The 23,557-nt window shown below is 45.1% G+C and overlaps 1 long non-coding RNA gene across 1 annotated transcript; it reads left to right on the top strand.

Moving 5' to 3' along the window:
- Nucleotides 1-1,752: 1,752 nt before the first annotated feature.
- Nucleotides 1,753-21,806, top strand: LOC142578134 (uncharacterized). Its single transcript, XR_012827183.1, has 2 exons — nucleotides 1,753-1,887; nucleotides 21,582-21,806. It is a non-coding gene; the product is annotated as an uncharacterized LOC142578134 (long non-coding RNA).
- Nucleotides 21,807-23,557: the final 1,751 nt, after the last annotated feature.

The following is a 23,557-nucleotide window of genomic DNA, read 5'->3' on the forward strand; positions in this document are numbered from 1 at the left end:
TTCTACTTCATTTCGCCCGCTGGCATATTGAAGGAGATCGCCAGAGAAAACACGGAGGTTACTTTGGTAAAGACTTCCCGGTCTCCCTGATTCAGTCTGAGTACATGGGCAATGTCTTGACCCTAAAAATTTTTGTTCATATTAACCTCCAATAATTGCCTTGATTCCTTCTTCTCGGAAAGTCGATTGGTCCACCTGGGGCTGGTGAAGCTTTGGGAAAGAACACGCTTATTCCTTTCGGAAGTTTTCACTTTTTCAATCAGTGCATTTAGAATATCTGATAATATTTCTCTTGCACATATTTCGTGGAGATATATGCCTACGTACCCTTAGATTTACCTAAAAGTTCATTGGTCATTTGCATCTCTTCGCGACGCGCTGTTAAAGAATCTAGTTTATTTCACTCTAATTTTGTTTTCTTTGATCATTGTGCCTTTTCAATATTCCACCAACAAGAAGCACTCGTCAAATGACACGATATCAATGACATTATCTCACGTAGCTGCATGTTGCAGATAGGCGGCCTCTGTGGCAAAAATTACGTGTTACATTTAGAAAACAATGTTAAAAATGGTAGTTTACCTGGCTAAGATTGGAATTGGTACCGGCCGCTAAGAGTCGTGGACGCGCCAATGCAAGTAAAAGCATAAAAAATTTTCCTGCACATAGTTCTTCCAAGAAAAACTGGGCGTCTGCCAGCTTCCGCGCAACGAACGAGCGCTCGCTAGCAGGCGATGCACTTGACAACGAAAGCAAAATTGAAGACACGATGTTGTATAACACATGCCTCAAATATGTATACGTAGCAAAAAGATGTCAATAAAAATTTGCGATGGAATCAATGTACCATTATAAGAGCGTACGCGCGCAATCGGTCTCAGGGCCTGCAGGCAAATTGCGTTGAATATGACGCTGAAGCGCGACTCCGCCCCAAGACCGTTCGCGCGCAAGGCAAAACCTTTCCACCCGTGGCGCCTCAGCGAGAGAGCGCCGTACGTCGCACTCGACCATAGTCTAGTACACTCTAGTACGCGACTGAATGAAAGACAAAGTTGCCAACATGCCAAAAGCTGGCATACCGTCGCATAATTCTTTGTTTGTCTATTTCTTACAAAATTGATTAATAAAAACTGGCATCGCTACGTAGTTGCGCATGAAAGCGCCTATCAACATGAAGCGAAGACGCAACTATACGGTAGCTTATAAAAGGGACAGCCTTCGTTTTTCTTAGGTTTTCAGAATCGACAAGAAAATGGAATGCATGACTATCAGACTTTGTCCACAGCGTTTGCAATAATGGTTTTTGGCACTTGGGGCAAGTGATCTTTTCTGTGAATTTATGAAATAAACCCCTCTGCTCTAGTGCCTACTGTGCGGAGCATGTAATGAATGAATGAATGAATGAATGTACGACACCTACACGTTGCACTGCTGCACTCTGCAAACCCAGCCAGACCTAGCCACTGGGATTTGCTGTTGTGAATTTCCATTCGGGAAGGTTGCAGATGCACTCACGGTTTGGTGCTGCCATCGCGTGGGTTACTGGCCAACTAAACACTTGAAGAAAGTCGAGCGTTTGCCGTTGAGTGGCGACTGTAGATGGTTCGTAACGTGGTTCTTAAGAAAATTGCCCCGTAAAAAGAAGGTAGAAAGATCTCAAGATCTACACCCTCTCCTCGCTTGTACACTCTCCTGCGCCAATGACAGGACTTTAGCGATGGCAACGCTGTTGCAGCGTAGCAGAACTATGTCGCGTTTTTTGACGCGAGCAGGATAGCAAGGAGTCTGGGGCTTGTAGTATGACCGCAGTTTCATTAATTGTACTGTGTAATTGCACCTGGAAAATTTGCTCACGCTGGTTCATGCTTACCGACCGGTCAAGCACGAGTGACTGTTTCTTATTACACCGCGATCACTCGCTCGTTGAGGCTAGGGCAATCGCGTCACTTATGGGCATCTCGAATCAAAACATTTCAGAGTAGGGTAGCCGGCAGAAGTGGGCGCCATCGGCCGCCATAATTCAGCTTCCAAGTCGTGGCCGGACGCGTTGTTTGAATAGCTTCAATAATGAAATTGAACAAGTTTCAGAACAGTGGCTAGCCGGGCTTGATGGTATGAACATATACTTGAACAAACAGTGGAAATAAAGGGACGCAGAAAAAAAGGCACGCGAAACGTCCCGTTATTTGCGCGGAAATATTGGACAGCCGAAATTACATTTCTATCCCCGCTTCTAGTACAAGCAACGTATACGCTGTTTTCGCTATTTGGACGAGGCGTAATGAGCTCCGAAAGCACTCGCATGTCCTCTTAATCTGTCGCCAAAGCTTCGTACGGTCTACCTAGTCACCGTCTACGATTTACGCCGACACATAGGTTTACTGAACCGCACGGGAGTCACGCTAATCAATCGCAAACATAGAGACAACGGATGCAGCTGAGGCAAACAATGAACGCGTCACCAAGTGATCATAGATGGCGACGCCTACGGAATCACCGTAATAAAGGGCTTATTGCAGAAAATAGGCATGAGCTACCAAATTCGCAGCAACGCTTGCTACATCCTATTTTACTTACAATTCGAATGTTTTCAAATATATTAAAAATAAATGTGTCCGCTCTTTCCAGTAGAACTCCTCAAGATGGTAGGCCAGAAAAAATTCTTTTATCTATATCGGAAGCCAGGATTCTGACAACTTTTTTACTAAATCAGCATGTCTTATTGAGCTTACTCAACAATTTAAAGTGCAGAAAATCGTTCATCTTATTTTTTGGCAACGAGGATTTGTCATTTTGGCGGGTCATTAACCCGTCTTCTGATAGCTCTATCAGCTTGAAAGATGAGTCAGGTGAAGTTATTCCAAGTGAAGCTTGCGCAAACATTCTCAGTGAATCATTCGCAAATAATTTTTCCACTTCATTGAACATTGATCCGCCACACACAGAACACTACAGCTATCTCATTATGCAACCCATAGCTCTCGACTTTGCAGGTATTGCTAGGCTGATTGATGACTTGCCTTTAAACTCAGCTCTCGGTTATGATACTATTAATAGTAAATATTTGAAAAGCACGAACACATACAGTTCTGTAATAGTTGCTAATATTTTTACACTTGCACTCTGCCTTCTCAATGGAAAATAGGGAAGGTGGTACCGTTGCATAAGTCTGGTAACAAAAGCTCACCCCTGAATTGCCGCCCGAATTCGCTTACCAGCACCTGTTGCAAACTTCTTGAAGATGTTCTATTTACTAATCTCGGTAACTTTCTTGACTCGAACTCATTTTTTACCTCAGCTCAACATGGTTTTCGCAAGACGTTCTCATGTGAAACCCAACTAATATATTTCACTAATAGATTACACTGCATTTTAGATCGTGCCTCCTGTGCCGACTGTGTATTTTTAGACTTTAGCAAAGAGTTCGACAAGGTTTGCCACAAACTGCTGCTATTCAAGCTGAGTCTTTTAAACCTTGACAGTAACCTGCTGAAATGGATTGAGTGTTTTCTAACTAACCGTTATCAATTTGTTACTGCGAATAATTATGATTCATCATTGACTGAGGTTCATTCTGGTGTGCCTCAGGGATCAGTACTAGGGCCCCTACTTTTCCTGATTTATAATAATGACCTACCTTCTTCATTGACATCTCACATTCACTTGTTTGCTGACGATTGCGTGATATATTGTGAAATAATTACTAACGACGACACTAATGCTCTTCAGTCTGACTTGGACTATGAGATTGATTGGTGTAACACTTGGCTAATGGAACTTAATATTAATAAATGTAAAGTTATGCGCGTGCAGAGGAGCACCAGTACTCTTCCTACTTACTATCTAAATAAAATACCTCTAGAACCCGTTAACTCGTACAAATACTTAGGGGTTCATATAACAGAAAAACTAACCTGGAACCTCCACACTGAGTACATAATAACTAAAGCTAATAGCAATCTCGGTTACTTACGCCACACGTTTTCGAAAGCATCACCATCCTTAAAATTATTTTTTTACCAGTCATCAGTGCGTCCTAAATTGGAATACGCTGCAGCTGTGTGGGACCCGTACCACGAAAACCTTATTTCCTCACTGGAGCTTATCCAAAACAATTTAGTCCGATTCATATTTTCAAATTATAACCGTACCGCTAGCATAACATCAGTGAAAGTCAATCTATCTCTTCCATCACTTGTATCTCGTAGAACAATAGCACGTTTGACACTGTTTCACAAATTTTATTACCATTCCTCCCTTCACAGTAACTTCATTTCCCAACCTCATTACCTATCGAGCCGCATCGATCGTCGCCATGGATGGATGGAAATAACTTTATTCTGAATCCGGCAAATTTGATGACCCGGGCTCAGGTCTCCCATGAGGGGACTTCGAGGCCTTGCCTCGTCGCCGCCTCTCGGGCTTGCTGGACAGCCCACTCTTGTGTCTTGAGGTTGGAGCTGCGCAGAGCGGCGGCCCACTTCGACGCAAGAGCCTCCGGAGCTACTGCCATTGTAGCTGATGTAACCCGACACTCCCACAACATGTGTGACAGCGTCGCTCTAGTGTCCTGACATAATTTGCAAAGAGCATTCGGGTATTGCGCGGGGAAAATGTGCTGCAATCGCACTGGACTGGGGAATGTTTGTGTTTGCAATTGTCGCCAGATGACTGCCTGGCGACGTTTCAGCATGGGGTGAGGTGGGGGCAGCAACCGCCTGCCTAGCTAGTAGTGCTTGGTGATGTCATTGTACCTGACCAGGCGTTCTCGCGTGCTTTCAGCCAGCAGTTCCGAACTCGAAGAGGCGGTCCCCGATTCTGTGCGGCGGGTCAGTACTCGCGCAGAGCGGTGTGCTACCTCGTTCAAGTTAATGATGCCCTCATCGGTGGGGCTGGCGACGTGCGCTGGAAACCATATGATGGCGGTGTTTCGAAGTGCTGTCGACCAGCTTTCCTTAGAATCTGGAGAGCTTCGGAGGAAATACGCCCCCGCGCGTAGTTGCGAACCGCGGATTGTGAGTCGCTAAACACTACCTCGCAGAGGGGGTCGGTAAGCTCAAGCGGAATCGCTACCTCTTCTGCTGTTTCGGGGAATTCCGTTGCGACACTACACGCGTGCGTAAGCCTGGAGCTAACGTCTACGACTACCGCCGTGAACCGGTGTTCTCGTGCGTATTCTGCGGCGTCTACAAAGCGCGTAGTCCTCTTTCCACCCAAGGAGCGCAGCAGTGCCTTGGCACGGGCCTGGCGTCGGCCCCGATTAAATTCGGGGTGCATGTTTCGAGGTATAGGGGCGACAATCAGCGTGTCGCTGAGGTCAGGTGGAATGACCTGTTTCTGACCGTGTTGGACGTGGTAGTTGAAGCCGAGTTTCCGCAGGATGTACCGGCCCGTGGCTGTCAGAGACATGCGTTCGAGTTGAGAGGTTCTTTGCGCATCCACGATTTCCTCAAGCGTGTTGTATACTCCCAGCTGTAGCAGACGAGCAGTGCTTGTGGACTCCGGTAGGCCAAGGGCGATCTTGTAGGTCTTGCGTATAAGGGTGTTGATTTTCTCCCTTTCAGTGACATTCCAGTTGTGGAAGGCAGCCACATAAGTGATGTGACTGATTGCGAAAGAGTGTATGAGGCGCATGACACTGTCCTCCTTCATGCCCGTGTGCTTGTTTGTAATGCGCTTGATCAGGCGGGTAGCCGCTGTAACCTTGCCTTCGATTTTGCGAATAGCTTCTATGTTTGACCCGTTGGCTGTTATATGCATGCCTAGGATGCGTATCTTCGGGACTCGGGGAATGCAGGAGCCGTCTTGCGTATAGAGGATTATGTCGTCACATTGGCGCGATTCGGCTGTAGGCTTGGGCCGGCGGCGCGAGCGGTAGACGAGCAGCTCCGATTTCAGTGGAGATAGTCGGAGACCTGTGTCTTGGAGGTAGGTTTCGACTGCAGAGACCGCTGCTTGTAAGGTGCATTCTATCTGACCGTCACTGCCCTTGTTGACCCACAGGGTGATGTCATCTGCGTACAAGGCGTGATGGAGGCCATCGATCTCGTCGAGGTAGGCCGGGAGACCCAGCATCACGAGGTTGAAAAGGAGCGGGGATATGACCGCTCCTTGAGGAGTGCCGGTGCTTCCTAGTGTATGTTCGTCGGATGTCATGCTGCCGACCGCGAGGGTGACTGTGCGGCGCGACAGGAAGTCTCTGACGTAGTTGTAGCTTCGCGCACCCAAGTTGAGCTTGTTTATACGGCTCAGGATTGCTGCATGTGCTACATTGTCAAATGCCTTTTCCAAATCTAGGCCGAGGATGGCCCGGTTGTCACTAGTTGGGTCATTGATAATCTGGTGGTAGAGCTGGAGCATGACTTCTTGAGTGGAGAGGTGTGACCGGAAGCCCACCATAGTGGGTGGGTAGGCTCCAGTGTCCTCGAGGTAGTGGTTGATGCGGGAGAGGAACGCGTGCTCCCTCACCTTGCCAACGCAGGATGTGGGGGAAATGGGCCGCAAGTGATCGAGGCTGGACGGCTTGCCTGGCTTCGGTATCAGGACTGCTTTAGAGCGTTTCCACGCCTCTGGGATGCAACCTGCTCGCCAGCATTTTTTGATGTATGCCGTAAGAGCGGTTATCGAGGCATCATCCAGGTTTCTTAGAGTCTTGTTCGTAACCTTGTCGGGACCAGGTGCTGATTTGCCATTAAGGTCGTGGAGAGGTGCGCGGATCTCTGACTCGTGAAATTCTTCATACAGTGTCACATTTGTCTCTCCAGTGTAATCCCCGTGTTGAACATCGGGCCGTCGAGGGAAGTACTTGGCTAGCAGGCGTGTCACGAGCTGGTGATCACTCGTGGTAGCCTGTTCCTTGTGCAAAAGGCGTTGCAGGTTTGCTTGCTGAGCAGACTTGCTCTGCGTTTCCCCCAAGAGGTGACGAAGGAGACGCCACGTGCTGCCATTGTGGAGCTGCCCATCGACTGCGTTGCAGATGTCATACCACTGCTGGCGGCTTAAGGTCCGGCAATGGTCTTCCAGCTGGCGATTGATATGTGCGATCTTCTTACGAAGCTTTCGGTTGTGCCTTTGCTGCTTCCATCTTGCGTTTAGTGACGTCTTGGCTTCCCAGAGGTGGGCTAGTCGGCTGTCGATCCTGTCAACCTGGACTTCGGGTGCGAGCGTCTGCGTCGCCTTGTTCATGTCGTCGTTGAGCGTCTCCATCCATGCCTCGATGTCATCGATGTTCTCCTCACCTCTCTGTTCAGCTCGCTGCTTTCGGAATTTGTCCCAGTCCGTCCATTTGAATAGCTTAGGAAAAGGGGGTGTACCCGCCTGAGGAATTCGTGTTTCTATGATCATGTGGTCACTACCGAGATCTTCAAAGGTATTGCGCCACATTGCTTGAGGGATGTTACGGACCGCCGTCAGGTCTGGTGTCGTGTCCCATGCCGTAGAGGTGCCCGTGCGGGTTGGCGCCGTGGGATCGGTAATAAGAGTTAATTCGGCATCATGTAGGTCCTGCCACAGGCGTCGACCTTTGGCGGTAGTGCAGCCATAGCCCCAGGCCTCGTTCGGGGCGTTAAAATCTCCCCCCACCAGAAACGGGTTTGCGCCCGCCAAGGCAAGCGCCCCTCGGAACAGAGAGAGGAAACGAGCCCGTGAGTGAGCCGGATTACTATATACGTTGAGGAGAAATAAACTGTGGTTGCGTGTTCTATTGGGAAGGAGCTCTACAAGCATATTTTCCGCATGTGTGCCGCTTACGCTGTGTTCTTGCACCACTATTCCTTTCCGAATTAAAATTGCAAGTCCGCGATCAACGGGAATCGGCGAGGTATACGCAGTGTAACCTGGAAGTTTTGGTACGGTACCTACTGTTTCTTGTATCATTATGATGTCGGACTTCAAACAGGCAACACTAACTCCTTCAGTCAATCTTTTTTTCCCAGATCGCGACAGTGGAACCACGTTCATTGTGAAATTGTATCTATTGTCGACAACAAACTCTTTCGTAAGGCATTATCTAACATTGTATAATTAGGAATTATTTGCATGTTATTTCATTTACTTGCCGTACTTACAAGCTACTAAGGACGACACTGGTTAGCATTGTACTAACAGGAATTATGAAGATGCTATATTGTTTACATTGTCTGTCGTACTTACAAACATTAGGCAAGCTATTACATATTACTGTATAATTAGGAATTACTAACACGCTACATTGTTTATTTTCCATACTTCATTGTTATGCTTCCGAAAAGACATGTTTTGGCCGCAATTGAAGACTGACAAGAGGAAGACACATAAAGACAACACAGGTGGCACTTCCAACTGATTTATTTTGGCCTGTGACCCAAGAATATATATATACATACACGCATGCGCTGGCTGTTCACAGATCTACGTTACCCAGCGGTCAAACAATCTAGTTTCTGATTTATAGAGCATGATAGATGTATCACTAATGCAATTTGTTCCTTTGTTATTTATATAGTAGGCTTCCATCAGCTCACGTGCTGTTTGAAATCTACTTCTGCCAATAATCCTAATCCCAGAAAACCCTGGTTTGCACATGCAGGCCTTGCAGTGCGCACGCAAATGTGCCACGCCATCTTTCATTAGTTCTCAAAAAGTCCTCAAGCGTAACACCAGCTGCATTTTGAAAAGCTATGATGCCACTTTCTTCTATGCACATCTTTACGGCAACAAAAAGTGCATCATGTGGAATTGAATAAAACAGATCCTCAACATCCACAGAAAATGCATTTCCTATGGATTGTTTGTTTCTTAGAAACTGAACTATGTCTTGTGAATTGCCTGTCGAGAAAGGATCATTTACCTTAACAGTTTTAGCACTGGTGTTACGCTTGGGGACATTTTAACATTATTCGTAGCCTATCTTAATAGTACCTTTATTTCCTTTGGCAAACAGCTTTTCTTGCAAAAACGCGGCATTTGCATTGGCCCGTGTATTGCGCCGTTGCTGTGCAACATAGTCTTAACTTGTGTTGACCGCCTGCTCGAAGAGGCTTTTAAACGGCACAGCACTCTAAACATTTTAAAAGTATTTAGATACATGGACGACTTTTTAATCCTTTTTAACAGACAAGGCTCATTGAAGCGCTGCGATGATATTTTAAACATCTTTAGGGACAATGGTAAAGGGCTTTCGTTTACGCATGAAGTGCCACAGCGTAACACCCTGCAATTTTTAGATTTAAGATTAACCTTTCATGATGGACAAGCTTGTTGGCAATATTTACCACGTGCCAAGAAAGGGTTGCTACCGTATAATTCATGCCATTCCAAAATTGTGAAGCGTGGAATTGCTATGCTCTGCCTGGAGTCTGCGCTCGAAAAATCATGTACACACACGATGCAGGCCTCGTTCAATAATCAGATTAAGTGTCTGAAAGACGCACAATTCCCTGACTCGTTGGTGACCTCAGTCACCGAAAGCCTTTTACGGAAAGTTAAAGGAACCAGCGCCACAAGGGAGGAAGAAAGAGCCAGCACCGTAAGACCTGCAGTGATTCCTTATGTTCATAAGGTCTCTCATAACCTCAAGAAGGTGGCAGGCCGGTATGGTGTACCCATTGCCTTTTCTGCCCCCGTCAAACTGGGTCGACTCTGTTGGAAAACCACACGCGAGGAGACCGGTTCGCAAGGCTGTGTCAAGGAGCATAGCACGTCCTACGGGAGATGTGCTACAGGCGTGGTGTACGAAATTCCCCTTGAGTGCGGCAAGTCCTATATAGGACAGACTGGACGCTGTATAAATGAACGAGCCAGGGAACACGAACTAAATCTAATGAAAGATGGCGTGGCACATTTGCCTGCGCACTGCAAGGCCTGCATGTGCAAACCACGGTTTTCTGAGATTATGATTCTTGGCAGAAGTAGATTTCAAACAACACGTGAGCTGATGGAAGCCTACTATATAAAAAAGAAAGGAACAAATTGCATTAGTGATACATCTATCGTGCTCTATAAATCAGAAACTAGATTGTTTGACCGCTGGGTAACGTAGATCTGTGAACAGCCAGCGCATGCGTGCATGTATATATATATTCTTGGGTCACAGGCCAAAATAAATCAGTTGGAAGTGCCGCCTGTGTTGTCTTTATGTGTCTTCCTTTTGTGAGTGTTCAATTGCGGCAAAAACATGTCTTTTAGCAAGCACCAACTAGGCCAACAAGCAGTTCCTATGCTTCCTGCTTTCCCACTCCCCTCTGTAATGCCTTCGGGCCTTTAGGGTACCATAAAATAAATAAATAAAATGTGGTAAAAGTCCTACTCGTGCCAGCACTGATAAGTAACTAATCAATTACTGAATTGAGTAGAGCTTTAACATCTAAGTTGCTAAGTGGAGGTCCTGTGCAATGAACTAGAATAAATGCAATATGATAAATATTAAGAAAGTAATGTCCGAAAAACTCGGAAAGCAAAAGAATTGCCAATTTGGACAAAGTTTATTTGCAAGATGAGCTCTAAGTGCAAGAATACTGCATCAATTTCCTTTGTTCTAGTTTGCTGCAGTATATAGGTGAGGAATGAGTGTGCGAAATGTCCTAGCAATATGTTCATTCAAAACAAAGTTATGAAAGTTAGTGGAACATCAGGTGGAGCAAAATCTTGCTTTGAGAAAAGCATAAAGAAATCTTTAAACCATGTGGAAGATGTCAAACATACACAAAGGCCTGAAATGCACCAAGTTCATAGTTGGAGCCCCCATGATATGCACTAGAGTCTCCTTTTGTTGATGTGGCTGCTCGACGACAACATAAAGTGAAAAACAGGTATTTCGAATAATATTTATATAAAAGAAACAGTACTCATTTTCGGTATCGCAATACAAGGGTATGGGTTGAAAAACGCACTGTAACTCCCAAACTAATGACGATAGGAAGATAATTTCCCTTCACTGCTGCTTATCTTTACGAATACATAAAATAAATGAATTAATTGTGTGAAAAAAAATTTACTTTTGAATTTGGCCTAACATGTTAAAGGGAAGCTGGAAGGTTTTCCAGAAAAAATGAGTGAACATCTGTACATAATGGTTTTCAACCCTCCCAATTCGAATATCTTATCGAAATTGAGCGAAAGAAAGCGCAAATATATTTTATTTCGACGAAAAGTGCAGCAGCGGACACGCCCAGCTCGCGCGTCTCGTTTCCGCCTGTGATTGGTCGGTGCGCCTCGTGACGTCAACTCTGCCGCTGCCGACCGATGCCGCTACACATGAAGCGCGGTGCCAGGTAGTTTGGTGCTGTTTTTCTGAGACGGTAATGGAAAATTTAGAGAGACTGCGTTTTTCTGAGGAGTTCGGCGTTACTCCCTACATGTACGAGCCGATTGCGAAGAGCCGGCCTCTCGAAGAAGCAAACGATGCTGGTGCGAGCAGTGCTTTCGACGCGAACGAAAGCAAAGTCTTGGGATCTCCTCGTGTTGGAAATGCTCTTTGGTGAGTATGTTTTTTGCAAAGCGATCTAGTGATCTCGCCGATCTTTCGCCGATCTAGTGAGCTCGTTTCCGGTCAAACAACTCTAGTGTTGTGTTCCTGCATGCCTCCTCGTGGAACTTAAGCGGGGATGCGATCGTCGGCATTTGTGCGCTGTCCAAAGCTGTCGGCAATCTACAAAGACGGTTTAAACGCGTGAAAAGCTTCCCGGTTCATGCAGTACGTGTAGTGACCTTCATCTGTTGACTACCACTCACGTTGACTACCACTCACGTTAATTACCACTCACGTTGACTACCACGCACGTTGACTACCACTCTACATACACGCAGACGCACCAACAAAGGAATGCAGGATCGATCGAAGCAGATTACGATGGCACGCACGCAGAAACAAGCGCGGTCAGGCACGGTCGCGGACGCTGCGAAGGAACGAAGCAGAGTTGACGTCACAACACCGCGGTTTCCGGTCTCCGCTCCACTCGCTCACTCAAAGGGGGGGCGGAGCTACAGCGCAATTTCAACCGACGATTACGTCGCTCCTAATTGAAAAAAAAACCTCAAATTTTACCTACATGGTTTATAAGGTTCCCGCATCCGTATATGAGCGTCTTATTGAATTCGACAGACTCTTCAGCTTCCCTTTAAGCAATCCTCATAAACTTGTTTACGTCTGAAGTGTACGACGACATATTGTTATGTATGCGTTAATTAACTGCAGTCGTGCTGTGAATTCAACCAAAAGAAAATAGAAAACATTCCTTCGAATATTTGCTCTCACTGAGACACACTGTTTCTTCACACGAACAACTTCACCAGGTTACAGGCATTATTGAGACTGTCGAGAGTATTTACTGTAAATCAAATCCTCATTAATGTAGACATCACCTAAACATGTATTTAAGTTTGCTTTTACAAAAGAAACATGTATAAGTATATATAGTGCCACGGTAGCTCAGTTGGTAAGAGCATTGCACACATACTGTGAAAACGTGAGTTCATCATGCCCCACATGTGCCCCGTTGTATTTCCATCTATTTTGATTTCGATTACTTCATCACTTCTTTATTTCCATTTAGAAGTACTAGTAATATTCCCTACGCTGTCCCAGGTGCGACCGTTATATATACATATATATATATATATATATATATATATATATATATATATATATATATATATATATATATATATATATATATATATATATATATACTCCTTATCTTATGACTACACACACACACACATATATGTTGTTGAAAGTTAGTTCAAAGGTAGTTTTAAGCACCATTGGTTTTTAATAATCTGCGAGGAGGAATACACAGAGGGTCATTTTTCTACCTAGGTTATGCGGCCAGGCGGTCGCAAACTGTAAGGATAATTGTCGTCGTAATGTCAGTATTTATTTATATTCGATAATGAACTTTTTATTTACGGCAGTTAGCATGTGTGTTCATATTGAAAACTCAGAGGCGGTGCGATTTGGTGATTATTCCATTTTGTACAAATTTAGTAACGTGCCTGTGTCCCGAGATATGCACGTCTGAAATTTCAGCTCAAGCCGTCTAATTACGCATGCGAGACGGCGGCACCAGCTATGAAGCCCCTCCCTTGTGTGCCGCAGCTATTGTGCATGACGCTCCGTCTGACAAGAATGCGGAGGGACAGGCGGCGGTGATTACTTTTCGTTCTTGGCCACCGTTTTCACTCGTGGCCAGGGAAACTGAAAGATGACATGGCGTGGCGGCTTGGCTGGGCTGTTATTTGAAGCAATGACTTGCAGAGTTGGCGACAAAGTGTGGTGCCACCGAACTCGTACTGTCGAAGAAATCAAATGCAGGATTACGATGCTGGCTTTGGTTTTATTTATTCTTTCTTTTTGCATATCGGAGGCTCAAAGTGGTGGTGTTTCATGGACGCTGTACGTGTCCGTCCGAAGTGTTTGATTTGAGGAGTCTGCATTGCCTACGCCTGAAAAACTGCCCTAAAATAGAAGGACGACTGTGAGCTGGCGTGAGGGTAGTGCACTTCATTGGTGTATGCCTGACGATTTTTTTTATTCTTCGCGGTCTTGCGAAAGTGCCGAACAGATCAGGCATCGCCTTTCAAGTGCATCAAGTGAACCCCTGAGCTTCCATTACACCTTTGCCACTGATTGCCTCTATTAAGCTGGGCTGTTGGAAGAAGCAAGCCGTGCGTTGGGACCTTCTGCGTTGAAAAATGACTGCTTTGTCCAGGCGGAGCTACTATTACACGGCAGAAAAAAATGATTTAGTGCTGCTAATGCTGGAGATGAACGGCAATGTCTCATTAGCAATGAGTCTCTACGCGTGTCGCCATGCGGATCAGCGATTTCCAACCAAAGCAACATTTCTTAGCATTTTCATACGTTTTCGTGCAACAGGCTCACTTCACCAAAAAAAGACACCTTAAGAAGAGCATCACTGATGAGGGCTTTGAAATTGGCGCCCTTGCCTACGTGCATACAATGCCAAATGAAAGCATCAGAGATATTTCTAAACAATCCGGGAAAAGAGTGGGAACAGTGCACAACGTTCCAAAAGAGCACGAATGTCATCCATACCATGTGAGTTTTCATCAGTACCTACGTGAGGCAAACTTTGAAAAACGGGCAGGCTTTTGTAATTGGGCCCTAATAAAAAATAATTAAGATAACGATTTCGTACAAAGAGTGATTTCGACTGATGACGCTCGATTTTGCAGGAACGGCAGAGTGAACATCCACAATGCTCACTACTGGTCGCAAGGCACTGGCTTGGGCAACACAACCACCAAATTCGCTGGGATCTAAATGCATGGTGTGGCATACTTGGGGACAAGCTCATTGGCTCTCAATTATTGGTAGGGAACCTCAATGGAAATTATTATGCGCACGTAATTCTTGCTGGTTTCGTCGATAAATTGGCCTCGAGTCTCCCTCTCAACGAGCTGCGGCAAGCTTGGTGCCAGCATTGATGGGGCCCCACCGTATTCATCTTACACTGCAAAGAACTGGTTAAACCGTAACTTTCAACGGCAGAGGATTGGACGCGAAGGAGAGATGTTTCGGCCGCCTAGATCACCTGATCTTCCTCCGCTGGTCTTCTTTTTGTGGGGCTACGTGAAAGATTGCGTTCACGCAGTTGAACCCACCGATGTCAACGACATAAAGATGAGAATAATTACCGCCTGTAGAAGCATCGACCCGGTAATGATGCACAGAGTTGTCCACTCAACGCGAGAGCGGTTCATGTGGTGTGTTGCGGTGGAAGGCAAGCATTTCGAACATTTTTAAACCGTTGGTTTTTTGACGATTGTAAAAATTCCAAGTTGAGTAAGATTTCATATCACTCGAAACTAATATTGTGTAAGCAATGGTATATTTGAAGCAAATTGAAACAGAAAAGAAAAGAAAACATTCCTTCTTCGGAATTGGAACAAAATATAGCTTTCCTTAGTTCTCAGCTGAAAAAGCAAACGGCCATTGACAAACAGCATTATTTTGAAGAATCTTTGCCCGCATTTATATCAGAGTCTCCTGAGAAATTCCGGCGTTCGGTTTCCCCAACCTCAAAGACCCATGATCAGTTTGAAATCAAAGGTATTCTGGTCAGTGATGCACACGATCTATCTAATGTCTTCAATGAACATTTTAAGTCCGTATTTACTAACGACAATAACATCTTTCCAAAATTTGAAGCCTCACTGCCGCCTTTGGAGGATCTTGTCATTAGTGAGCATGGTTTCTTAAAGGGAAGCTGAAACACTTTTCGAAAAAAATGAGTTCCCTGGAGCATTCTACAGTTTTGAGTCCACTCAATACGACTATCTCGTTTAAAAAGGGCGGAAACAAACGCAAGCGGCTGTTTTTTGCAAGAAAACGCGCACAAGCGCCTCAGGGCATCAGGGCACGCCGCTGTTGCCCGTGATTGGTCGGGACCGCTGTGACATCATTGACGGGGATCGCCGGCCGGCGCCGCCGTTTCAGAGCGTAGCACGCTGTTCCGTTCTGGCTTCCCAGCTGAGTTGTAAGCATTATGGGACGTTCTCGCTATCTCGGACAGCTTGTATTTTCGCCATACATGTTCGAACCGACAGCCGATACAGAAAACGATGGCGGTAACGGTGGCAACGACGATGTTGAGTGTGCCAACAGCGAGAGCGATGTGCGAACCTTCTCGCGTGTTAGAAATCTTAGCTGGTACGTATGTTTTTTCATGTAGTTGCACGTTCCAATGACGGGAGAAAAAACGCGCTAAAGTCTCACTGGGGACTTGCTGCTGGAAGAATGCCGAAGCAACAACTTCTCATTAGATTGTAAACACGGGTGCAACTCCGCGATGTCAAGCACCTCGCCGCTGCTTGTCTAAAGTTCCGTGGTTTTATTGCGTGTTGATACACGATCGCGAACATAAGTGCCGCGTTTCAAAGCGCGCACTTACAGTGCACTGCGAGGTACAGTCATGGAAGTTGCTTATCTTACACATCCAGAGATGGCCAGAGGTATTATATGTGCAATATTCATAATATGGTTCGACGACTTTGCGATTGTAGGTCGATCAAGAATGGTTATGCGCGCTGCATGCTAGTGTTGACATATAGATATTATGCAGTTTTAGCGCCCCCATATGGTAAACATGGTAACTTTACGGCAACTGCAACCGTACGTCGAATGTCGCTAGGCAAGCCTATACTCCATTTCATACCTCAGGTGGAACGCTGTGGAAGCTACGCAAGAAGTTCGGTCACCAAAATTTATTACTGCGCGCGTTTCCGTCTATGCTTCGCAGCGTGCCAGCGGCGTTTGCTCGCGCGAGCGTGCACGTGAAGCTGCCGCGACGGGCTGCAATTAAAACATGCCGAAAAGAAAATTGATTTAAAACAACGTTTTAGAAGCCGTATAAGTTCACGGGCTGTTTCTATGGGTAAATCCTTTTTTTTTTATTCAGAACTGAGCGCCTCTTGACGAAGGCCGCTCTTCGAGGTGGCGAGGTGTTTCTTTTGTGGGAGAATATAGACGGAACAAAGCCGGGCTTCAGTCGCGCCAATTTAATTGGAATACCGATTGTCCGCATCCCTGTCAAGCTCCGAAGATAATCACTGTCGCGGAAATGGTCCGAGCCCAGGACAGTTGAGTCGTCGGCACGAAATTATCTCTCCTCAACGCACGGACCCACTGCGCTGCAAGCTTCTTGTCCTTCGGGAACATGTGAAACACCACGCCGTCTAACCCGCCTGTGTTCGCACAGCCGAATGCTGCACAGAACGAGGGCATGTTGGGCGCCCTTGGCTGTAGGCACTCACGCAGCACAGAAAGGAGGCACAGTTCACGAAAATCGCAACAGGAAACAAACGTCAGCGGCGGCAGATCTCTCGTAGCGTCGTTTAGCAAAGCGCAGGACGGAAAGAAGCATGCCAGCACATGCCAGCACGCCGGTCCGGCAGCACGGTCCCCGGGAATGATGTCACTCTCGGCGTTTCTCTCCTACAGCTGCCTCCTCACCCGGCGCTCCGGGAAGCCACGGGGGCGTGTCCGCGGGGGGGATCTAGAAAGCGATTTCCACCCCTTATATTAACAAAACGAAGAGAAAAATTTCAGAACCGTATATTAATAGGTCTGTCCTTCCCAACTCCAGCAATTCATAGAAATTTAAAACCGTTTCAGCTTCCCTTTAAGTATGCTGCTTAACCTCGAGGTAAAGAAATCACCTGGACCGGACAACATACCTAATGCCTTTTTGAAAAGATATGCACAATGGAAATCTAAATATTTGTTTTATTTACAAGTCCCTTCTGTGAAAGTCAAATCCCAAGAGACTGGGGGACTGCCAGAGTGAAACCGCTTCACAAAAGTGGAGACAAGCGAATGATCAAGAACTACCGCCCAATTTCGATAACATCGACTGCTTGTAAACTACTTGAGCGCATAATTCACAATCGCATATCAAACTTCCCTGAAGCTAACAATTTCTTTACTAAATATCAGCATGGATTCAGGAGGGGTTACTCAACTTGTACACAGCTAGTAGAAACTATACATGATTTTTCCTCTTCAATTAACAATGAAACACAGATTGACGCCGTATTTATGGATTTCTCGAAAGCTTTTGACAGGGTCACTCACGAAAACTTAATTTATAAGTTAGACACAATACTTCATAACAAACAATTAGTAAAGTGGATTTCAGCCTACCTTTTAAACAGGGAACAATTCGTTGCTTTTAACAATCATTGTTCTGACAAGCTTACCGTTCACTCTGGCGTCCCTCAGGGCTGCGTTCTTGAGCCTCTATTGTTTTTAATATATATAATATTGTGTCTAACATTCCTGTGAAAATTAGGCTTTACGCTGATGATTGTGTCATTTATACAGAAGTAGGAAGTGTCTCAGATCAAATACTACTAAATAGCGCGTTGCAAAAAGTTTCTGCATGGTGTGAATCATGGCAAATGTTCATTAATTTTGAAAAAAAAACTGTATTGATGAGGATTACTCACAAAAAGAAAGCCTTACCGTTTGATTACAGTATTATTGATGTGACACTTGCAGAAGTAACAGAATATAAATATCTAGGGCTCTGGGTCACTAACAATCTCAGCTGGAACAAACATATTGATTTCATAACGTGTAATTGTTTTCGTAAATTGTTTTTCTTAAGATGGGCACTGCGGTTATCCACTCCATTTGTCCTCCTCCTTGCTTACAAATCTATTGTCTTGCCTACCTTAGATTATGCTGCTATCTTTTGGGACCCATTCACTAACTAGCATAAACAAAGTAGATAGGGTTCAAAGGAGGGCTGCTCAATACATATATAATAATTACCGACGTACATCGATAACACATCTTTTAATCAGAGCTGGTCTGCCGACAATAAATGAGCGAAATCGTTCTGCAAGACTTAAATTCACGTACCAATTAATTAAAGGACACTACAGAACTGAACTCACCCATTTAGTTCATTTTTCGTCTGGGTATGCGACTCGACAACGACATCAGCTAACTTTAACTCCTTTCCGCATCCGTAATAACTGTTTTAAATACTCATTTCTTCCACGAACTATTACCGATTGGAATAACCTCACTAACAATGAAGTGTTGCAACCGTCACTGACGTTATTCGCTCAACATATTACCTAGTCTGTGTTACTGCATTTCATCACTTTACTTTTCTATTGTGTATGTTAGTTTTTACTTTGATATCTTGTTCAAATGTATTCCTGATGCCGGCTGCAGAGCTTCAACCTGCACCATTATTTCTTTTGTTTACATTTTGCCATCTTTGTGAAACTGCTTAATTCTTTTCCCACCCTGCTATAATCCCGATACCGGGATTGCAGTATCAATAAATAAATAAACAATAAATAAATAAATAAATAAATAAATAAATAAACTTCTAAAATGTTTGTATGTTTGGTTTGCATGTAGGCCACGGATTTACAGTGTACTTGTTCTTTTTTTGTTCTTTTGTTCCCACTTCTTCCAACGTTATGCCGGAATCGGAGCTGGTGCCTAACTAAATAAACATGAATTTGGCTACGTTGACAGAATTTCTTGCTCTGTAATGAGAACTGGTATGCATTCTAATTTTAGAAAGGTGACAGAGAATACGGGCTATTCACCCGCGTTTCGTAAGGGCCGACAATGCAGGGTCGTAAGTTATCTTTACGCATGTACAAAGCGCCCTAGAATGTTTAGTGGTTAATAATGTGCTGTATGGCAGCTGACGCTGTCGCTTTATGTTGTGAGGTGGCATGAGTTTTAATCATTCTGCAAACAAAGCTTCCATTATTATATAAAAAAGGAGAGCAGCATCGCTGGACCTGAGTGCAAAGAAGTCTCAAGCGGCATGCGTCTTGTCACCCACTCTACTAGCAATTGCTCATAGAAACAGGGCTCGTCTCACGTCACCCGCACAGTCATTCTTCGGTTTCGCTGGCCAAGGACGGAAACGAGAATGAAAAGTAGTCACCGTCGCCTATCACCCCACATTATTGTCAGACGGAGCGCTATACCGTACAGCTGCGTCACACTAGAGAGGTGTCTCGCATGCTTAATTAGACGGTTTGCGCTGAAATTTCAGACGTGCATATCTCAGGACACAGCGCGTTACTCATATTGTACAAAATGGAATAGTCACCAAATCACACCGCCTTTGAGTTTTCAATACAAACATACATCCTAACTGCAGTAAATGAAAAGTCAATTGTCGAATTGAATTAAATACTGACATTTCGACGACAATTATCCTCACAGTATGCGACCGCCTGGCCGCAAACTTATGTAGAGAGATGGCTTCTGTGTACTTCTCTTCGCATAAAAAAAAAACCCGGAGAATGTAACTTTGAACACCCTGTATGTATACACACAAAATAAGAACCCACGTTGTCGTATTCCACCTGCAACTAGTCATTTTTTCATCTATTTTCATTTTGATTTACTTATGATTTCTTTACTGCAACTAGAAACTTGAGCCCTGTACGGGCCCGGGGTGGCCTAAAAGTCCGGCCCGGACTGCGGGCCAGGCTCGGGCCTGCGCCTCAGTCGGGACCTGATTAGGCCCGGGCCTGCTATCTGCAACTGCGCAAAGCTGAAGACTAAGAACTGTAGCATTATGAAAACTGGAAGTCAATGCTATCTGTCGGTTTATGGGAAAGTCGTGGAAGACAGGCCACGACGCAGAAAGGTTGCGCTGCAAAGATTATTGCATATTAGCAGCGCTCTTCAGTCACTCGGAAGACGGTACCAGTCATCACCAACGCCCGCTATACGCCCCGATTTCCCATGAGATTAACATTCTTTGCACATGACAGGCACTTCTTTCTATCTTGCGCCATTTGACGCAAGTTTTCTGCTAACTTGAGCAGCTACATATGCCCTCGGGGTCATGATGCTGTCAAGGTAGTTCCATCGCCGTCATACAATCGTGATCATTCCATTGTAGTCATGTCCTTCTTGTAATGCTGTCATCATTTTAGAAACATCGTCACATTGTCGTGATGCTCTCACCGTCATACCGCCTTCGCAGTTCCATTGACGTCATTCTATTGTAATCATGCTGTTGCCAGTCGATCTTGATTATGCCGCTGTTGGCATGCCGTCGTTATGATTGCGTCGTCGACATGCGGTCATCATTATTCATTTGCTGTCATGCCATTGTCTTGTTGCCGTCATGGTCGCTCCATAGTCATCATTCCGTCTTCGTCCACCGGTTCTCGTCATACCGTAGTCTTCACACCATTTTTGTCATACAGATGTCGTCATACTGTCGTCGTCACGCCATCGTCATCACACAGTTGGCATCATAGATACTATAGGAATCATTTAATAAGTGTCATCCAATTGTCGTCTTGCAGTAGTCGTCATGCCGCCTTGGTCGTTCCATCCACCTCAATTCCTTTTCTTCATTCCGTTATAGTTGTGCTATCGGAAATCAGTTGTGGTTAGGCCTCGTTCGTAATGGCACCGTCGTCATTATACATTCGTTTTCATACCTCTGCCGCGATGCCGTCGTAGTCGTTCCAGCTTTTCTATCTGATTCTCGTCAAACTATCGTAGTCGCCCTATTGTCTTCATGCACTCGTCGTCCTGCCGGCATGTTCATGAATGACTTCGGCGAATTGCGTTACAGCATAGCACGCCGATTACGGATTACGGAGTACGCAGCTTGTAGCCGAGGCGCTTCAGCTCTCAGAAGGGCCCCTACAGATTTTTAATAACGCTACCTTAGGGAATACGTTGTGTCGCTACGTGGTCGCTACATTGCTTTACCGCTAATCGCATTAACTTCAACAGACATCTTAAAATGGGCTCTGGCGGAATTCTTTCATCTTCGCGATACTAAAACACAAATGTAACCGTCGTTCCCAGGTCTTTAGGACCTCGGATTCTTAGAGGGGATCGGGCTCAGGTGACAGACGGGCGACCCGACGTTCGAAGAAAGGTAGCGCTGCGAGTTTGACAGCGGCCCCAGCTGTAAACAAGGGGGATCGCATTAGGGTGGTTGAAAGTGACGACGAAGATGAACCTGAAGAGTGGTGAGCCACTGCAGAGTGGGATCAAAATGAGGAAGTGCTATAAAAATATGTCTTACAATGGATTTTCCCTCTCCCCTTTACCCTACCACAAGGTATCGGAGTGTGGGCAAAAACCATCAACACCACACATAACCCGACCGACCGCCGAGCAGTGGGAGGCCCTGCTGACAAGACCCAGTCTTGAAGACCAGCATTGTCTGGGGAGCAGGACCAGGCTATCGGCTCAGGCCCACGATATCCTGGACTAGAGACGCCACCCACCTCGAAGGAGTCCACCGTCAGCTCATGTTCACAAATAAAGTTTATTCTTCCTCCTTGTAATGGATTTGAAACGATTGGAAACTACTTAAATGAAGCGAGACTCGTTTAAAAAAATTCCCTAAACTGGCTTCAGTGCTCCTATATATGAGATTCCTTCGTATAGCATTCTCAAGAAAAATCAATTAAAATAATTTCAGTACGTGTGGGTTACATGTTTCACGAGCAAAACACATGCCTAAAGGCAGAGCCATTTACAATCTTATTTTTCTCCACAATAATTTGGCAGGGTTCATTGATGTACCGCTTTGCACTGCCTTGTGCGGGATCATTTTAATGCAAAAGCCAAAATGAAAAAAAAACTTTTAACAAATTGTTAGAACACAGAAATAAACTGTTCACAAATAAATTCTGGAATATACCCTTATGCACAAATACATTTATTAGCTAAGGCATACATAGTGCAACTTGCTGCTGGTTTTCACTGTTTTTATTCACTATATTTTCAAGTAAGTTGAATATTGCGCCGTAGTTTGTGTCATAGTTATGCCAACTAAATTAATTTAGATTTTCAAGTATCCATTGCTTTCACATAAATACTTTAAGCCTACGCGGATGCTCCAAACTTTTGTTACGTTTACGAGAGATTAAAAAGGAAAGAACGCAGAAAATTCTATTCTTTCGGTGCATTTTTCTTTTGCATTTTATTTTAACACGGTAAATGGCTCATCTCTCGTGTACACAGCCTTGTTGTATATGTTTATCTAGCTGTGGATGCTTTCCCTGCGATTTTACGCGAGCAAGCAAGTATATGATATCCCAGTCTGACGAAAAAAAGCAGCGCTGCTGTACATGCGCTGGGCTTATTAGTGGCATGAGCACCGAGAGACACCCTTGTTTCTGGCGCAGCTCTTCCGGTTCACTTCCTGAGATGACTGGGGAGGAAATTAACATTCTTTGCGCAATGTGACAGGCACTTCTTTCTACCTTGCGCCATTTGACGCAAGTTTTCTGCTAACTTGAGCAGCTACATATGCCCTCGGGGTCGTGATGCTGTCAAGGTAGTTCCATCGCCGTTATACAATCGTGATCATTCAAAATAAATCAGAAAAAACAGAAAAAATAGTAAAGTACATAATTCCCGGGTTTTATCATAGATATGACATCAGAGCATCAATTTAGTTACAAGTCCAGTTACTGAAGTATGTGGAATAATTAGAATTATTAGGAATCATTGATTTCCTCACGCCAAAGCACAGAATCGTAGACTTTAGAGACCCACCACGTGAGCCCGGCTTCGGTGAAATACCTGGAAACCAGGAAGTAGAAAGCGGAAGTAATGACGTCCGAAGTGACGTCACACACAAGAAGGTGGCGTGATATTTAACCGGCTAATTAATGGAAAACAGTTGCCTCTGAGTTCGGCTCGTGCGTTGCGTTCGCCTAAAGTTAACCTAAAGAACACCAACGCTGAGGTACGAGCGCCACTTAGACACACCTATGTGAAAGATTAGGGTCACCTAGCACTTTACAGCGAAGCTGTTTATACGGAGCCTGTGCTGTCGTTGTCCCACACACATTCCCTGTTAAGTAGCGTCATGTTGACGATGGGAAGCACGGGCACAAACATTATGGTATTGGCGTCCGGCCTCTGCGTGTGTTTTACCGTTTGCGTGCTTGACGATGAGGACGTCCTGGTGTTCCTTCTTTGCGCTCTACGGCTCTGCACAAGCTGGAAGCCGTCATCGGAAGTGTCCTCACTGCTGAGAGAGTAAACATGACTGCCCTTGCTGTCGCTGTCGCTCTGCTG

Source organism: Dermacentor variabilis, chromosome 4, assembly GCF_050947875.1.
Source record: "Dermacentor variabilis isolate Ectoservices chromosome 4, ASM5094787v1, whole genome shotgun sequence".
Classification (NCBI taxonomy): Eukaryota; Metazoa; Arthropoda; class Arachnida; order Ixodida; family Ixodidae; genus Dermacentor; species Dermacentor variabilis.